The sequence below is a fragment of the Podarcis melisellensis genome (assembly GCF_964234715.1).
Source record: "Podarcis melisellensis genome assembly, chromosome: 2".
Classification (NCBI taxonomy): domain Eukaryota; kingdom Metazoa; phylum Chordata; class Lepidosauria; order Squamata; family Lacertidae; genus Podarcis; species Podarcis melisellensis.
This window is the reverse complement of record NC_138529.1, coordinates 122,742,127-122,758,781: the sequence shown is the minus strand read 5'-3', so window position 1 is coordinate 122,758,781 and position 16,655 is coordinate 122,742,127. Positions and strand designations below refer to the sequence as shown.

General features: G+C 44.3%; 1 protein-coding gene across 4 annotated transcripts in view; it reads left to right on the top strand.

Moving 5' to 3' along the window:
• The first annotated feature begins 13,942 nt into the window (after positions 1-13,942).
• Positions 13,943-16,655, top strand: part of LOC309364491 (uncharacterized protein) — a 37,855-nt gene continuing 35,142 nt past the window's right edge. The window contains exons 1-3 of one of the 4 annotated variants that reach the window (XM_081901900.1): positions 13,943-14,575; positions 15,216-15,396; positions 16,581-16,650. The gene's annotated coding sequence lies outside the window, so the exon portion shown is untranslated. The remainder of the gene's footprint in view (positions 14,576-15,215; positions 15,397-16,580; positions 16,651-16,655) is intronic. The other 3 variants (XM_081901899.1, XM_081901902.1, XM_081901903.1) reach the window with 3 other exon arrangements.

The window sequence follows — 16,655 nt, the reverse complement described above, 5'->3', positions numbered from 1 at the left end:
GAACCTCTAATCACAGGGATGTTTTGGAACAAGAATAACATTCTTGGGAGTATGTTCATTTTTATTGCCGCCATCCTTCCCAACCATGAAAGTTTCACTCTGTTCCATGTATCTAGATCTTTTTTAATTTCCTTCCATGTTGTCAATTAATTATCCTGAATTAAGTTTATATTTTTTGTAGTTAGCCAAATTCCTAGATATTTTATTTTTTTAGCCACCTTGATTCCATTCTGTATCTCTAATTTTTCTCTTTCATCTTTTCCCAGATTTTTAGTCAGCATTTTTGTCTTTGATTTATTCAGTTTAAAACCGGATAGTTTGCCATATTCTTCTAATATTTCCAGGGCCTTACTGACACTTTTTTGCGGCTCTTCTAGGGATAACATCAAATCGTCTGCATACGCTTTTAGTTTGTGCTCTTTCGTTCCTACTTTGATCCCTCGAATCTCTGGTGTTGCTCTTCTTTTGTTCGTAATTACCTCTAATACCATAATGAATAAAAGCGGGGATAGAGGGCAACCTTGTCTTGTTCCTTTTTCAATTTTAAATGAATTTGTTAAATTGTTGTTTATAATCAATTTGGCAGATTGATTCGTATAGATTGCTTTTATTCCTTCCATAAATTCACCCTCTAGCCCTGCTTTCTCCATGCTTTTTAGTAGGTACGGCCATAAGACATTGTCGAATGCCTTCTCCGCATCGATAAAAATCAGCGCCGCAGGTACTTCAAATATTCAATGATATTTATGGTATGCCTTACATTGTCTTTGAGTAACCTATTTGGAAGGAATCCTGCTTGATCCTTATGAATTAGATTTGCTAGATATCTTTTGAGTCTACTTGCCATTACCTCTGCGAAGATTTTGTAATCGTTATTTAATAATGATATGGGCCTATAGTTTTTAATATTAAGTTTGTCCGTATCGGGTTTAGGGATCATCGTGATGTAGGCCTCTTTCCATGTTTCTGGTATCCTTCCTCCTCTCAATATATTATTCATAATGTCACATAGCACTGGTGTTAATTGATTTTCTAATACTTTATAATATTTAGCTGACAATCCATCTGGTCCCGGGGCTTTTCTTAATTTCTTCTTTCTTATCGCATCCTGGACCTCTTCTACTTTTATGGGTTTATTTAATTGGGTTCTTTCTTCCTCTGTTATAATCTTCCCGCTGCAGTCTTCTAAGTATTTTTCTATTCGGATTATTTCTTCCTCTACCTTTTTATACAATTTCTCATAAAATTTGAGGAAAATTTCCTGTATTTCTTTTGGGTCTTCTATCAATTGCTCCTCCATTTTTATCTTATTTATCACATTTTGTTTTTGCCTTCTTCGCAATTGCCAAGCTAATAATTTACCTGTTTTGTTAGCTGATTCGAAGTATTTTCGTTTCGTTCCATGTATCTAGATCTTTTTTAATTTCCTTCCATGTTGTCAAGTAATTATCCTGAATTAAGTTTATATTTTTTGTAGTTAGCCAAATTCCTAGATATTTTATTTTTTTAGCCACCTTGATTCCATTCTGTATCTCTAATTTTTCTCTTTCATCTTTTCCCAGATTTTTAGTCAGCATTTTTGTCTTTGATTTATTCAATTTAAAACCGGATAGTTTGCCATATTCTTCTAATATTTCCAGGGCCTTACTGACGCTTTTTTTGCGGCTCTTCTAGGGATAACATCAAATCGTCTGCATACGCTTTTAGTTTGTGTTGTTTTGTTCCTACTTTGATCCCTCGAATCTCTGGTGTTGCTCTTATTTTGTTCGTAATTACCTCTAATACCATAATGAATAAAAGCGGGGATAGAGGGCAACCTTGTCTTGTTCCTTTTTCAATTTTAAATGAATTTGTTAAATTGTTGTTTATAATCAATTTGGCAGATTGATTCGTATAGATTGCTTTTATTCCTTCCATAAATTCACCCTCTAGCCCTGCTTTCTCCATGCTTTTTAGTAGGAACGGCCATAAGACATTGTCGAATGCCTTCTCCGCATCAATAAAAATCAGCGCCGCAGGTACTTCATTCTTACACTCCAAATATTCAATGATATTTATGGTATGCCTTACATTGTCTTTGAGTAACCTATTTGGAAGGAATCCTGCTTGATCCTTATGAATTAGATTTGCTAGATATTGTAGCACCCTGCTTGTGGTTAACGCTTAGCTGGAATGAAATATTCAACGCAGCAATAGAGAAATTAAAATAATAATTTATTTGTCAGACAAATAAATGAGAGGCACAGTGGTATATGGTTACCAAGCTCTGGCCTGCCCTCCTGCCATCCTGGCCAGCATTTATATTCCCTTAATCCAGCCCCCTTTGCTCCTCCTGTGGCTGCCTCTGTCCAATCAGCCTGGTTGGAATTCCTATTGGCTGCCTGCTAGAACCAATCACAACAGATACACCCACAAAAGGTACACCCACTTCCTTGCCCTTATAAGGGAAACAAAGAGCTATATATAAATGACAAATAAGTAATAATATATCTTACATGGAATCTTAATTACCAGCTCACCTCTTGCCCTCCTTGCCTTCTAAAACAAATGGTTAATCTTAAATTTTTATCTTCAACAGATGTCAAGGATCTTGAGTTTCACATCAACATTGAAAGATCTCCTTCATTGAAGGTTTATAAACAAATGCCTGACAACTATATATCAAGACAGCTTGGATGGCGTCTTCTTGTCTGGCAAGGGGGGCTAGGCTGGTGGCTGACTTAATTTCAGGATAAATACAACTCTTACAACTATATGAAATAAGAATCTAGCATTTCTTAAATCCTTTGCATAATTACATTTAAGCCAATATATTTAAGCTAATACATTATCATAGGTTGCCTTTTAAAAGAATAAAGCTTCTCAAGGAAGGAACTCAGTAAAAAACAGCTTTTAAAAGAATCCTCTTCTGTTCACACCCCTCCTTTCACCCCTCCTTTCCCAGCCAGCTAGATGCTTCTCCCATTAGCTAAAGCTTCTCAACATTTATTGCCCTTTAACTCTCTCAGAAACAGCTTTAGAAAAGACTTTTCAAAAATGCTCTCTTTTCTGCCAGCTAAATGTTTTAAAAGATTTCCCAAAAATACTCTCATTCTTCCAGCCAAGTCAGTTGCTTTATTTTCACTGCTCTTGGCCTTTCAACCTTAGGAAGAAGATATGGCTCATTTTACTGAGAGGCACATGGTATCATTTTACTATTTATCCACCCTTAATTTAGTTTTCTCAGCCTGCGAGGGCAGTGTATGTAATTCCCCCTTTTTATGACTTTGAGAATTGTTTTTCCTGCTATAAATCAAGGGGGCCCCTTGTCTAGGAGGAATTGCCAAGGCCTTTTAGGCAGCTGGTCTTCTGCCTGGCATGAAACATTTGAAAATCTAAGCCCATTTAATTTAGAAACCTGATCGAAATATATATAAGCTTTGATAAAATGCAGGCTTATGATTAGATGCCTCATTCCCCCTTTTCAAGCTCAAGGACCTTCATCCCAAGTGTCCTTGATAGCTTGACCTTCATCATATTCCTGAGGTAAAGCTCTGTATAGGGCCATGATATGAGGTAGAGTTTCATTTGAAACCATCTTGCTAATTGTACTTCTAAAACATGAAATGATACATGGCATCATACATAAAACCATTACCACTACTGTCAAGAAAAACAAGCAAGACAATAATATCCCTTTGAGTCCCGCAACATTGGGTAACCAATTGGTGAGCCATCCCATATCCCATCCTTCCCATGTTTGTACTGGGACATGTGCTATATTCTCCATCTTTGTAGCCAACACACGGATTGCCTCACCATTATCAGAAATGTTAAAGCAACAGGCATTCCCTGTCAAGTTCAAGACTCCACATAGGCCTCCCTGCCTGGCAAGTACATAATCCATTCCCATTTTCAGCTGCAAAATGGCGGCTCTACTTTCATCCAACTGTTGTGCAATAAGTCTCAAACTCTGGGCCGTTGCATTGGTTACAAGTTCCACTACTGCTTGCAATCGAATTATTCTATTTAGATTATAAATAGGATCCCGTGCCCCTTGTATGAGCTCACCAGGATTCCAGGAGGCAGGATCATAATAGGCTATAATGCGCTCTGGCGGCCAATCATCAGTACCGCTCCAACTTTGGGTACTTCCTCCTGCTATACGAGAAATATCAGCATTCCTTCGTGTTCGCTTGGCCGAACTAGTGGGCATAATCCACATTGGTGGTAATACCCATCCCAGGAAACAAGTCCCACTCCATTTGGAAGGAAGTTTCTTGTATGCCCATTCTCCACATATCCACCACAACCATCGGGTCTGAGGTTTTTGGTATGTGGAGTACAGAAGGTGAAATATCAAAAGAGGTAGAGAGTTCACAGTGCAGTATGTTAGATTGCCTTTTTCTGTCACAGTTATGTTCCATACCACTTTCCATGCGTGAATAAAAGGAGGTGCACAGGGCAAGGTGTTCCGAGTTCGATAGGTAGTAGTACCGTTTGCCCAGGTTTGACTATTCTTAATATAATCCCAAGTATAGTGGCAATGAGAAGAGCCTATCCTGGTAGAATCAGCTGCCCCTGATGATTTATGTACACAGAATTCCCCTTGTACAGGTATAACTCGTAATGGTTTAGTTGAGTTCCATCCGGGGAAATTCTGTATTTCTGTTTGGTGTGGCATTTCGCTTACCATACCAATGGCATCTAATGGTATCGGTAATAAGGGCATACCTCCCTCTGAATCATCTGGCCCAAGAGAGCAAACAAGGCAATTGGTCCTATTTGCAACATTGGCTACCATTTCAGCTAAACCTACCCACATATTGTGGTCATGGCTGAATCCATATTTAGCAAATTTGGTCAGATTCAAGGACCCTTCCCCTTCCCAAGGGATCAGGATTAATAATAAAATCATGTTGATGTCTAGTATATGCATTCCTTCCACAAAAGATTACCTTATTGTGATAGCAAATAATTATTAGCCCCAATATAATTCCCCCAGTGACAGAAATGGGGAACCACCAAGACCAAAACATATATCCCGAGGATCCCCAATGAGTAATATCTCTGATAATTGTTCCACAAGGGGGGGGGCAGTCAATCAATTGTATTAGAGAATCTTTCCGTTCACAGTCGCTGGTTCAGACGCTCCTCAAGCTTCAGGCGTGCGCAGGTCAGCCAGCTTCCAGGATGTGGCTGCAGCAGGCCGGTCGTCAAATGTTGCCCGTGACCTAGCCCGTTCCCGGTAGGGCTAGATACAGGGGTTTTTGGAGAGAGTTAGTTTTAAAGGATTAGAGGGGTCACCTTTGCACGTCCAACTGCCTTCGGACTTCTTCAAACGAGAGTGATGAATCCAAGGGGTCACCTCAGCTACCTTCACCGCTGTTGGAGTAGAGAGCAAAACGGTGTAAGGTCCACGCCACTTAGGTGCAAGTGGATCACGTTTCCACTCTTTCACCCATACGCTATCGCCAGCCTGGAACTGATGAATCGGCTCGGCAATGCTGCACGGCGTGCGTTCGAGGGCCCACCTGTTAAGAGAAACAAAAACACGGGAGAGAGATTGCACTTGTCCCTGTGTCACATAGTCTCCTATTTGTTTAAGGTCAGCTGGAATATCCTGAACAAAGGAGGGCGGTCTCCCATACAGGAGCTCAAAAGGTGACAACTTAAGTCTTTTTGTGGGTACACACCGAACACGAAACAGTGTTATGGGTAACACATCTACCCATCCCAATCCCGTTTCCTGGGTTAATTTTGCCAATTGGGTTTTCAGAGTCCGATTCATTCTTTCAGTTTTCCCTGAACTCTGAGGCCTATAGGCTGCATGCAGTCTCCATTTCACTTGTAGGACTCGACATACTTCTTGTACTACTTGATCAACGAACGCTGGCCCATTATCACTTCCAATGCATCTAGGTAATCCAAACCTCGGGATCAATTCAGTGAGGAGTCTCTTAGTTACCTCTCGTGCCTTTTCAGTTCGGGTGGGAAAAGCTTCAACCCATCCGGTAAGAGTATCTACAAACACAAGGAGATACTTGAATCCCTTAGAAGGGACCAGCTCTGTGAAGTCCACAATTAGGCTTTCCATGGGGACGTATCCCACATGCTGAATTCCAGGAGGTTGTACCGGTCCCTGCCTGGGATTGTTTTTAGCACAAAGAACACATTTCTGTGAAATGCAAGTTGCTAATTGTGATAGATTAATAATATACAACTTCCGACTGAGACTCTCTCTGGTTGCAGTACCGCCAAGGTGAGTAGATTCATGATAATTTCTTACAATTGTGCCTGCTAGATGATGAGGTACATAAATCCTATTGTCCGGCAGGATCATCCAACCGTCCTTCACAACCGCTCCTTCCTGTTCAGCCCACTTCCTCTCTTCTGGGGTATAGTGAGGTTTAACTTCTTCTGGAACTACCTCTGGTATGAGGGCTGCTATAAATCCTCCCACAGGCCTTTGGGCTGCCTCTCGGGCTGCTTTGTCAGCAGCATGATTTCCTCTGGTTATTGGATCCCTTCCTCGTCCATGACCTTTGCAGTGCATTACAGCAATCTGTTCTGGAGCCCATACTGCTTCCAACAGGATTTCTACTTCAGGTCCATATTTCAAGGCCTTCCCGTGGGCTCCTATTAGACCTCTTTCTTTCCATAGAGCTCCATGTGCATGCAGGGTTAAGAAGGCATATTTAGAATCAGTATAGATGTTTGCCTTACATCCAGCTGCCAATTGCAGAGCTCTAGTTAAGCCTATAAGTTCAGCTTTTTGTGCTGAGGTGCCAGCAGGCAAAGCTTCAGCTTCCACAACTTCCTCATTGGTGACCACAGCATACCCTGCTCGTCTGGCACCTTCATGCAGGTAACTGCTACCATCAGTATAATATACAACATCTGGATTTTTCAATGGTTCATCTTTCAGATCAGGTCTACTGGAATAAACTTCATCCATTATTTGGAGACAATCATGTGATTCTTCATCATCTACCTCTGGTAGGGGCAGCAAAGTTGCTGGATTGAGCATATTCACTACTCGTAGATGAATCCTGGGATTTTCACACAATAGACCTTGGTATCTAGCCATCCTTGGGTTCGTTAGCCAATAACTACCCTTATATTCCATGAGTGTCAGAACAGCATGAGGTACATTCACATACATCGTTTGGCCGAAGGTAAATTTATCAGCTTCTTTGACAAGGCTTGCAGTGGCCGCTACTGCCCTTAGGCATGGAGGCCATCCTTTTGCTACTGAGTCCAATTGTTTTGACAAATAAGCTACTGGACGGTTCCAACTTCCTAATCTCTGGGTCAGGACTGCCGCTGCAATCCCATTCTGTTCATGTACATACAGCTGAAAGGGTTTTTCCGAATTAGGCAGTCCAAGGGCTGGGGCCTCCATAAGTCGTTGTTTGATAACTAAAAAGGCTTGTTTCTGCTCAGGTCCCCATACGAATGGGTCCTTTTCTGCACCTCGAGTGCTTTCATGTAAGGGCTTGGCCAGACTGCTGAAATCAGGTATCCATAGTCTACAAAACCCTGCTGTTCCCAGGAATCCTCTAAGTTGTTTCCTTGTGGTAGGTTCCTTGATAAGGCAAATAGCTTCTTTCCTCTCTGGTCTCAATGCTCGTTGTTGGTGTGAGATGTCAAAGCCCAAATATTTGACCTTTTCTAAACATATCTGTGCCTTTTTCTGGGAAACTCGGTAGCCAGCTTCCCAGAGCAAGTGGAGCAGTTCCTCTGTCCCTTCTTTACAGGTATCAAAATCCTTTGCTGCTAATATAAGGTCATCTACATATTGCAGAACCACCTTTTTGCCCGGTATTGAGGGGTAACTTGTTAGATCCCTCGCCAAGGCAGTGCCAAATAAAGTTGGGGAATTTTTGAATCCCTGGGGCAATCTTGTCCAGGTTAGCTGGCCTTTTGTTCCTGTCAAAGGGTCTTCCCACTGGAAGGCAAATATAGGTTGGCTCTGTGGTGCCAGCCGGCAACAGAAGAATGCATCTTTCAAGTCCAATACAGTAAAAAATGTTGCTTCTGGTGGGATCAAACTCAGCAGGGTATATGGGTTTGGTACATTTGGGTGCAAGGTCTCGATAGCCTGGTTTACGAGCCTCAAGTCCTGTACTGGCCTGTATTCATCTGTCCCAGGTTTTCGAACAGGCAAAAGAGGTGTGTTCCATTCTGATTGGCAGGGCTTAAGCAGACCATATTTTAATAGGCGGTCCAAATGTTTCTGGATGCCCTCTGCTGCTCGCCGGGGTAAAGGATATTGCTTTACAGATACAGGGGTAGCCATAGGTTTTAAGGTTACTACAATTGGAGCTATATTCTTGGCCATTCCTGGTGGGCTATTTTCGGCCCATACTCCTGGTGGCACCTGTAGGGTTCGGAGAAGCTTGTTTAATTCTGTATCCAATGTGGGTTGGACTTGCAAGGCTGACATTAGGCGCCATGATTGTTCCTTAGGTACTGAGAGGGTAATTATTCCTGCTGCTTTTGATGGCAGTTTCATTTCTGGACCTCGAGGAGTGAAGGTGATTTGGGCCTGCAGTTTGGACAGCATATCTCTACCTAAGAGAGGTATTGGACACTCAGGTATATACAAAAACTGATGGGTTAAACGATGTCCCCCAATCTGGCATTCCAAAGGTTGGAGGAAAGACCTCTTGGCTGACTGACCAGTGGCACTTTTAATGACTACACTTTTAGATGCCTTTTTCTGCAATAATTCTGGGAGTACTGAGTATTCAGCCCCAGTATCAATCATAAAGTCTATTAAATGGCTCCCTAATTGAATCGTGACCGTGGGCTCCTGGAAGCCTAACTTTATGGAGTCCGGTCGTTCCTAGTCTTGGGTAAAATCCTCCTCTGCCAGTCCAATGAAATTGTCTCTACTCCGTCCCTGTCCTGGTCTCTGATATCTTCCATCTCGGATCATTCCCCGTCCCCGTCCCTGGTTTCTTGGGCCGGAGCCTGGGCCTGGGCCTGGACCTGGGCGTACTTCTTCCAACCTCAGGGGTTCAGGACACTCCCGCTTCCAATGACCCTCCTTCTTGCAATTCGCACATTGATTCCTTCCCAGTGGTGGATTCCTTCCCCGCCCTCTTCCTCCATTTAAGGGGCGGTAGTCTTGCTTCACTGCTGTGGCTAGCATTACCATCTTTTCCTTCTGCCACTTCTTCTTCTCTTGCTTCTCAGCCTCATCCCTATTCCGATAAACTCGGCGTGCAATGGCCATAATTTGGCTCATCAGCATCCCTTCCCATCCTTCTGATTTCTGAATTTTCTTACGAATGTCAGAAGCGCACTGGGCCACAAATGTAGCAGTAATCATTCTGCTGTTTTCAGGGGCTTCAGGGTCAAAAGGAGTCCATATACGATAGGCTTCTTGCAGCCTCTCTAAAAAGTCTCCTGGACTCTCATTTGGTTTCTGTTCTACTTCTGAGACTTTAGACATATTAGTGGGCTTCTGGCATGCCCTGCGGATACCTTGCACAAGCGCCTGGCGGTAGGTGGTAAGTCTGGTCAGATGAATTGCATTGTTTGGATCCCAATTAGGATCTTCCAAGGGAAAGTTATCTTGGAGATGACGGTCAATATTAAAAATATTTCCCGCTCTGGCCTGCTCACGCAAATATATCTGTGCCTTTTCAATTATGTCTCTCCTTTCCTCAGTGGTGAAAAGAGTATTTAGGAGCTGGCGACAATCTGTCCAAGTAGGACTATGAGTATTTATTATTGAAGTCACCAAGTCCATCATAGCCTGAGGTTTTTCTGCGAAAGATGGGGTGTGTGTTTTCCAATTCATCAGATCCGTAGTTGTGAATGGAATGTACTGCAGGGTCGAAGTTCGAGGTGGCCTTGGTCCGGGTTGCCCATTAACCAGCACAGGCTCCTCAAGCGCATCAAATACTCTTCTAAGAGGGGCTACTACGTAACCTTTGTCTTCACTCTGCTCTAGGGGCCTCAAATCATAGGGGATGGTATCTGTTCCAAGGCGTTCTTTTAGCAGCTTTATACGCCTGGCTGTATTGCTTGCTGACCGATTAAGGTCTCCCTGTAACTTCTGTAATAATTCTCTAGGACTTGGATGTACAGGGGTTTGGGGTAGGCAATCAGTTGTTCCACTAAAAGAGACTGTAGATGGAGTTCTACTGGGACTCACAGATGGAATAACCACTTCTGCTTGGGCTTTATTATAGGACTCCAATGCCTCCTGAAGATATTTATCATAATCTATCAAGGAATCAAGTTCGGTGACTCCAGCCCCATTATTCATTCCAGTTTCTTGCCTTGGGGTTACAACTGGTGGAGTGTTTGGATTAAGCTCCCTTCGATGTGGAGCATAGGGTGGAGGTGGAAGCACCTCTTCCTCTGGTCCCTCAAAAATGGGTTTGAGTTTATTTGGCAAGATTCCTTTCCTAGCTTCAGCTTTTACAGCCAATAATTTGCATCGTTTGACTTTGCATTCCCTTATCCATGGAGGATTTTTATTTAATGTGCTCAGCCAGGAATCTATATATGGAAATTGTTCTGGGCACCCTCCAGTTTCTTTGGCGATATCAGTCCAAAGTTTGTTTACTAAATTTATATCAAAGGTTCCCTGAGATGGCCATTCAGTATTTTGTTTTGGCCATTCTAGTTCACATAACGTTCTCAAGTGCTCTGGCGTCATTTTGACTCCATATGCCCCTGAGAAGGCTTTCTTAAAATTATTTAACATACATTCAAGAGGTGTATTTTCCCCCTTTGAACCCCCAACTCCCATTGTATGGCCCTGTGAAGTATCCACTCAGTCACTCACACACACGCTCACTGGGAACCGAAGTACTACCCACTCCACACTCAGGTCAGCTACAAATTGTACTTTCCACACATACAATGCGCAAGATACTTCACCACACTCTACCTCCCAATTTCCCCTTTCCCTACACCAGATCACCATCTGATGTACCCAACCACCTAGCGTACTCAGTTCCCCCTTACTGAGACGCAGAAGTTTGATCAAGACTTCTCTTCCTCCCAATTAATTGGAGGGCCAAAAATCCCTTTGTGCACTTACCCTTGGTTGATTCCGTTTCCCCCCGGTCCGTCGCCGCCAGTGAGCAGGGTACCAGACAGACGAGTCTTCTGCGTTCCCCCTGGAAAAATTTACCAGTGCGCGCTTTGGGTAAGCAGTTGTCCTCTCTCTTGTACCCTGCCCAGTAGGGCGAAGGGGCTGCATTCCAGCAGACCACTTATCCGAGTCACAGGGCACCATAAAATGTAGCACCCTGCTTGTGGTTAACGCTTAGCTGGAATGAAATATTCAACGCAGCAATAGAGAAATTAAAATAATAATTTATTTGTCAGACAAATAAATGAGAGGCACAGTGGTATATGGTTACCAAGCTCTGGCCTGCCCTCCTGCCATCCTGGCCAGCACTTATATTCCCTTAATCCAGCCCCCTTTGCTCCTCCTGTGGCTGCCTCTGTCCAATCAGCCTGGTTGGAATTCCTATTGGCTGCCTGCTAGAACCAATCACAACAGATACACCCACAAAAGGTACACCCACTTCCTTGCCCTTATAAGGGAAACAAAGAGCTATATATAAATGACAAATAAGTAATAATATATCTTACATGGAATCTTAATTACCAGCTCACCTCTTGCCCTCCTTGCCTTCTAAAACAAATGGTTAATCTTAAATTTTTATCTTCAACAGATGTCAAGGATCTTGAGTTTCACATCAACATTGAAAGATCTCCTTCATTGAAGGTTTATAAACAAATGCCTGACAACTATATATCAAGACAGCTTGGATGGCGTCTTCTTGTCTGGCAAGGGGGGCTAGGCTGGTGGCTGACTTAATTTCAGGATAAATACAACTCTTACAACTATATGAAATAAGAATCTAGCATTTCTTAAATCCTTTGCATAATTACATTTAAGCCAATATATTTAAGCTAATACATTATCATAGGTTGCCTTTTAAAAGAATAAAGCTTCTCAAGGAAGGAACTCAGTAAAAAACAGCTTTTAAAAGAATCCTCTTCTGTTCACACCCCTCCTTTCACCCCTCCTTTCCCAGCCAGCTAGATGCTTCTCCCATTAGCTAAAGCTTCTCAACATTTATTGCCCTTTAACTCTCTCAGAAACAGCTTTAGAAAAGACTTTTCAAAAATGCTCTCTTTTCTGCCAGCTAAATGTTTTAAAAGATTTCCCAAAAATACTCTCATTCTTCCAGCCAAGTCAGTTGCTTTATTTTCACTGCTCTTGGCCTTTCAACCTTAGGAAGAAGATATGGCTCATTTTACTGAGAGGCACATGGTATCATTTTACTATTTATCCACCCTTAATTTAGTTTTCTCAGCCTGCGAGGGCAGTGTATGTAATTCCCCCTTTTTATGACTTTGAGAATTGTTTTTTCTGCTATAAATCAAGGGGGCCCCTTGTCTAGGAGGAATTGCCAAGGCCTTTTAGGCAGCTGGTCTTCTGCCTGGCATGAAACATTTGAAAATCTAAGCCCATTTAATTTAGAAACCTGATCGAAATATATATAAGCTTTGATAAAATGCAGGCTTATGATTAGATGCCTCAATATCTTTTGAGTCTACTTGCCATTACCTCTGCGAAGATTTTGTAATCGTTATTTAATAATGATCGGGTTTAGGGATCGTCGTGATGTAGGCCTCTTTCCATGTTTCTGGTATCCTTCCTCCTCTCAATATATTATTCATAATGTCACATAGCACTGGTGTTAATTGATTTTCTAATACTTTATAATATTTAGCTGACAATCCATCTGGTCCCGGGGCTTTTCTTAATTTCATCTTTCTTATCGCATCCTGGACCTCTTCTACTTTTATGGGTTTATTTAATTGGGTTCTTTCTTCCTCTGTTATAATCTTCCCGCTGCAGTCTTCTAAGTATTTTTCTATTCGGATTATTTCTTCCTCTACCTTTTTATGTGTCCAGGGCAGTGTCTACCTTTTTATGTGTCCAGGGCAGTGTCTACCAGCTGCCTCTGGTATGCAGGCTGAGACCCTACCTGCCTGCAGACTGTCTCTCCAGAGTGGTGCATGCTCTAGTTATCTCCCGCTTGGACTACTGCAATGCGCTCTCCGTGGGGCTACCTTTGAAGGTGACCTGGAAACGACAACTAATCCAGAATGCGGCAGCTAGACAGTTGACTGGAAGCGGCCAAGACCACATAACAACACCAGTCTTGAAAGACCTGCATTGGCTCCCAGTATGTTTTCGAGCACAATTCAAAGTGTTGGTGCTGACCTTTAAACCCTAAACGGCCCTGGGCGCAGTAGACCTGAAGGAGCATCTCCACCCCCATCATTTTGCCCGAACAATGAGGTCCAGCTCTGAGGGCCTTGTGGCGGTTCCCTCACTGCAAGAAGCGAAGTTACAGGCAACAAGGCAGAGGGCCGTCTCAGTAGTGGTGCCCGCTCTGTGGAAAGCCCTCCCATCATATATCAAAGAAATAAACAACTACCTGATGTTTAGAAGACATCTGAAGGCAGCTCTGTTTAAGGAAGGTTTTAATGATTGATGCTTTCATGTATTTTTAATATTCTGTTGGAAGCCATCCAGAATGGCTGGGTTTAATAAAACAAAACAAAACACACACACAATAATATTGAACTAATTCTTCAGTCATGCTTCTGGGGAGTCTTCCTGCAAGCAGACCACTGTGTACACAAGGGTTTCACAAACATGGGTTTCCACTCTTTTTGGAAGACAACTGCTAAAGACATAGGAAAAACAATAATTGGAAAACAAATAAATATTGATATATATTTATGAAGGCAGCCCAGTTTAGGGAAGATGTTTTATCGTGTTTTTAATATTCGGTTGGGAGCCACCCAAAGTGGCTGGGGAAACCCAGGCAGATTGGCAGGGTATAAATAATAAATAGATAAATATATAATAATAGTCACACATACATATATATATATACAAATAATTGTAATAAATCAGTATGGCCCCTGCGTCTTATTACTGCCTCCCTGTTACCTAGCCCAGTCTTAAGCAGACATGGATTATGCCTTTCCTGTTCTTCTGGCCTTTTTGAGGACCCAGGAAGAGTCTCCGTAAGACCCTCAACTTAACTCTATTGAAATGTTGCAATAACAAAAGTAAATAAGGAAAGAATAAGTGTGCAGCTGCCACCCTGCTGTGGAGGGAAACGTAAATCCATCAGCTCATACACAACTAGGAAGCCCCCCGCTCCCGCCCCCATTTCCACTCTCCGCTGTGGGGAGAGAGGCGACTTGGGGGGAGGAGGGGGCCATTTCCCGACGGAGCCCCAAGAGCAGGAGGCCAGAGGCAGCGCCATCTCTTCCTGTTTCCATCCCAACACAGGCAGGGGCTGCTCTGCGAACGTAGCTCTAGAGGCGCGCGCCTTCGACAAGGAACCCGAAGTGTCTATAGGTCGGAAGTTTCCAGGGGGCCCAAAGTGAAAAGTGGGAGGTTTCCCGAAGGGGAGGAGGGGGGTGGGTTGACTAATTCCCCTCACCCCCCTACTCCGCATTATTTTGCGGGGAAGGACACCGGAACAGCGAGCAAGGGAGGCGGAGGTCCAGAGAGGACAAAGAGGTAAGGAGGCTGCGTGGGGAAAGGGGGCGATTTAGGGGGAAGGGAAAGAGGAAAAGACAGAGACCCCTCCCGGGAACAGAGCCATAGCTAGGGGGGTGGGCTAGACGGGGGGGGGGTTGGTGTTTTGCACCAGGTGACGCCTCCAAGCAGGGCGCCGTTGAGGATGTCTTTGCGGGGACGCAAATATCCCCAATTTGGTCTTTGACTCGCGGGAAATCCAGCCTAGTTTCACCCCTGCCCGCAAAAAAGCCCCTCTCCTGGGACTCATAAGCAGGGGCTCCGATCCCCGCAATCCTGCTGCCAAGCGGGGGCCCAACACCTGCAGGGATTGCGTGGCAGGATCTCCTTTGCAGCCCCCCAACTCATGTTTCTTTTTCCTGGGGGTCCGGGAGGTGCTCAAGGCCCCCGATCCATGCACTCCAGCTGCCATCTCCTTTGCAGCGCCCTCCCCTCCACACGAGTCTCTTTTCCCCGGGGGCTCAAGCGATGCTGAACTGCCCCGCACCCCCTGGGCTCTCTTGCCTGAACTGAAACGTGATGCCCACCAAGGGGGTCTCCACGAGGACCTCCTATCCCCAAGCAGGGATGGATTTGAACCCAGGGCCCAAACATGACGCCCTCTGCCGTTCCCCCCTGGCAGGAATCCCTCGAAGTACTCCTGCGCCTTGAGGGAGAGACGGAGTCCACGAAAGGGTTAAAGGAAGTGAAATAGGCCTGGATAGAGACCCCCCTCCCTCTCCCGCCTCCCTGCCCGTCTTGGGAGGCTCCTCCGGATGGAGAGGTTGGCACGCCCGGGAGAGATTCGGCGCAGAGGGCGAGGGGTGAGCGGTGCCAAGGGGGTCTCTGGCCGCAGGAGAGACTGTGGGACGGAGGGGGCAGGGGAACTTGGGGAGCATCCCTGGGAGATAGAAGCCCAGCCGAGCAGAGAGGGAGGGAGGGAGGGAGGGAGACTCTTCCTTTTGGAGATATGTCTCCATCTTTGGGCGCTGGAGGAGGAATCTCCGGTGGTGGGTCTGCCTTGGCTTCTCCTTCCTGCCCAGGAATCTGCCACTCCTTCAAGTCAACCAGAGAGAGAGAGAGTTGTCCCTGATGGTGGGGTTTTTCCCACCGATTCCCCCACCTTTTCCCCCATGGAAGCTCCATCCTCTCCCCACTGATCCTCTCAAGCTACTGCCTGGCTGGCTGTGGGCTGCCTTATACCAAGTCAAACCCTTGGTCCACCTTGGAGAGCAGAAGAGAGAAAAAGGTGGAAGGTCCTGAGAGGGAGGGGGGAGGTCTTCTCCAAAGCAGCTCTTTGCTTCTGGAAGCCCCGCCCAGGAAGTAGCCAGATACCTCTTCCTCTCTCTCAGGCTCCCATTCTTAAGTGTTTCCACTGCATGGTTAATCAGTGGTGCTGGTGCTGATGATGTATATATACCAATTCAACAATGTGGGAGAAGGATGCTATAGAAAGGCTTTCAGGGTTTATATATAAGTATATCCAGAAGTCATTTCTATTACTTTTATTTATTGTAGGCAATGTCAGAGTGAGATACCATCTATCTGCATACAAAGATCCATAATCCATCCCAGTCTGGGGCATTTCCATGATACACAATGCCTGTGGCTGGAGGCTCTACACCCACGGGTGTGCGTCTGCAGGCCTGGAATTGCCAGTATTACAGGAAAGGTTTGGGAACTTGCCAAATTTACAGGCTGTATGTGAGTGAGAGTTTGTGTGTGAGGTGATAGTTTACAGCAACCGTGTAAGTTTCTCCATCCGTAACTTTTCATGAACCGATATTGCGGTAGGAATTCCAAAATAACTATGCAAAATCTACAAAGAGTCTTCCTGCTCCACAGTCCACATCCTCAGCCTGCAGCCCACAAATGCTGAGACCATAATACTTTCATTAGCCCTTAATGGGACACCAGCTACTTTGTTATACTTTCTTCAACACATGAATATTTTTGAATACTTTTCCAGTGACGTAAATAGCACTTCCATTTTATTCATTCCACACAGGAGAGAATTTGATCTGCAAGTCTGAGCTCAACTCCTTCTTTGAAACAGAAAAATACAGAAACTTTGAGAGGTAAG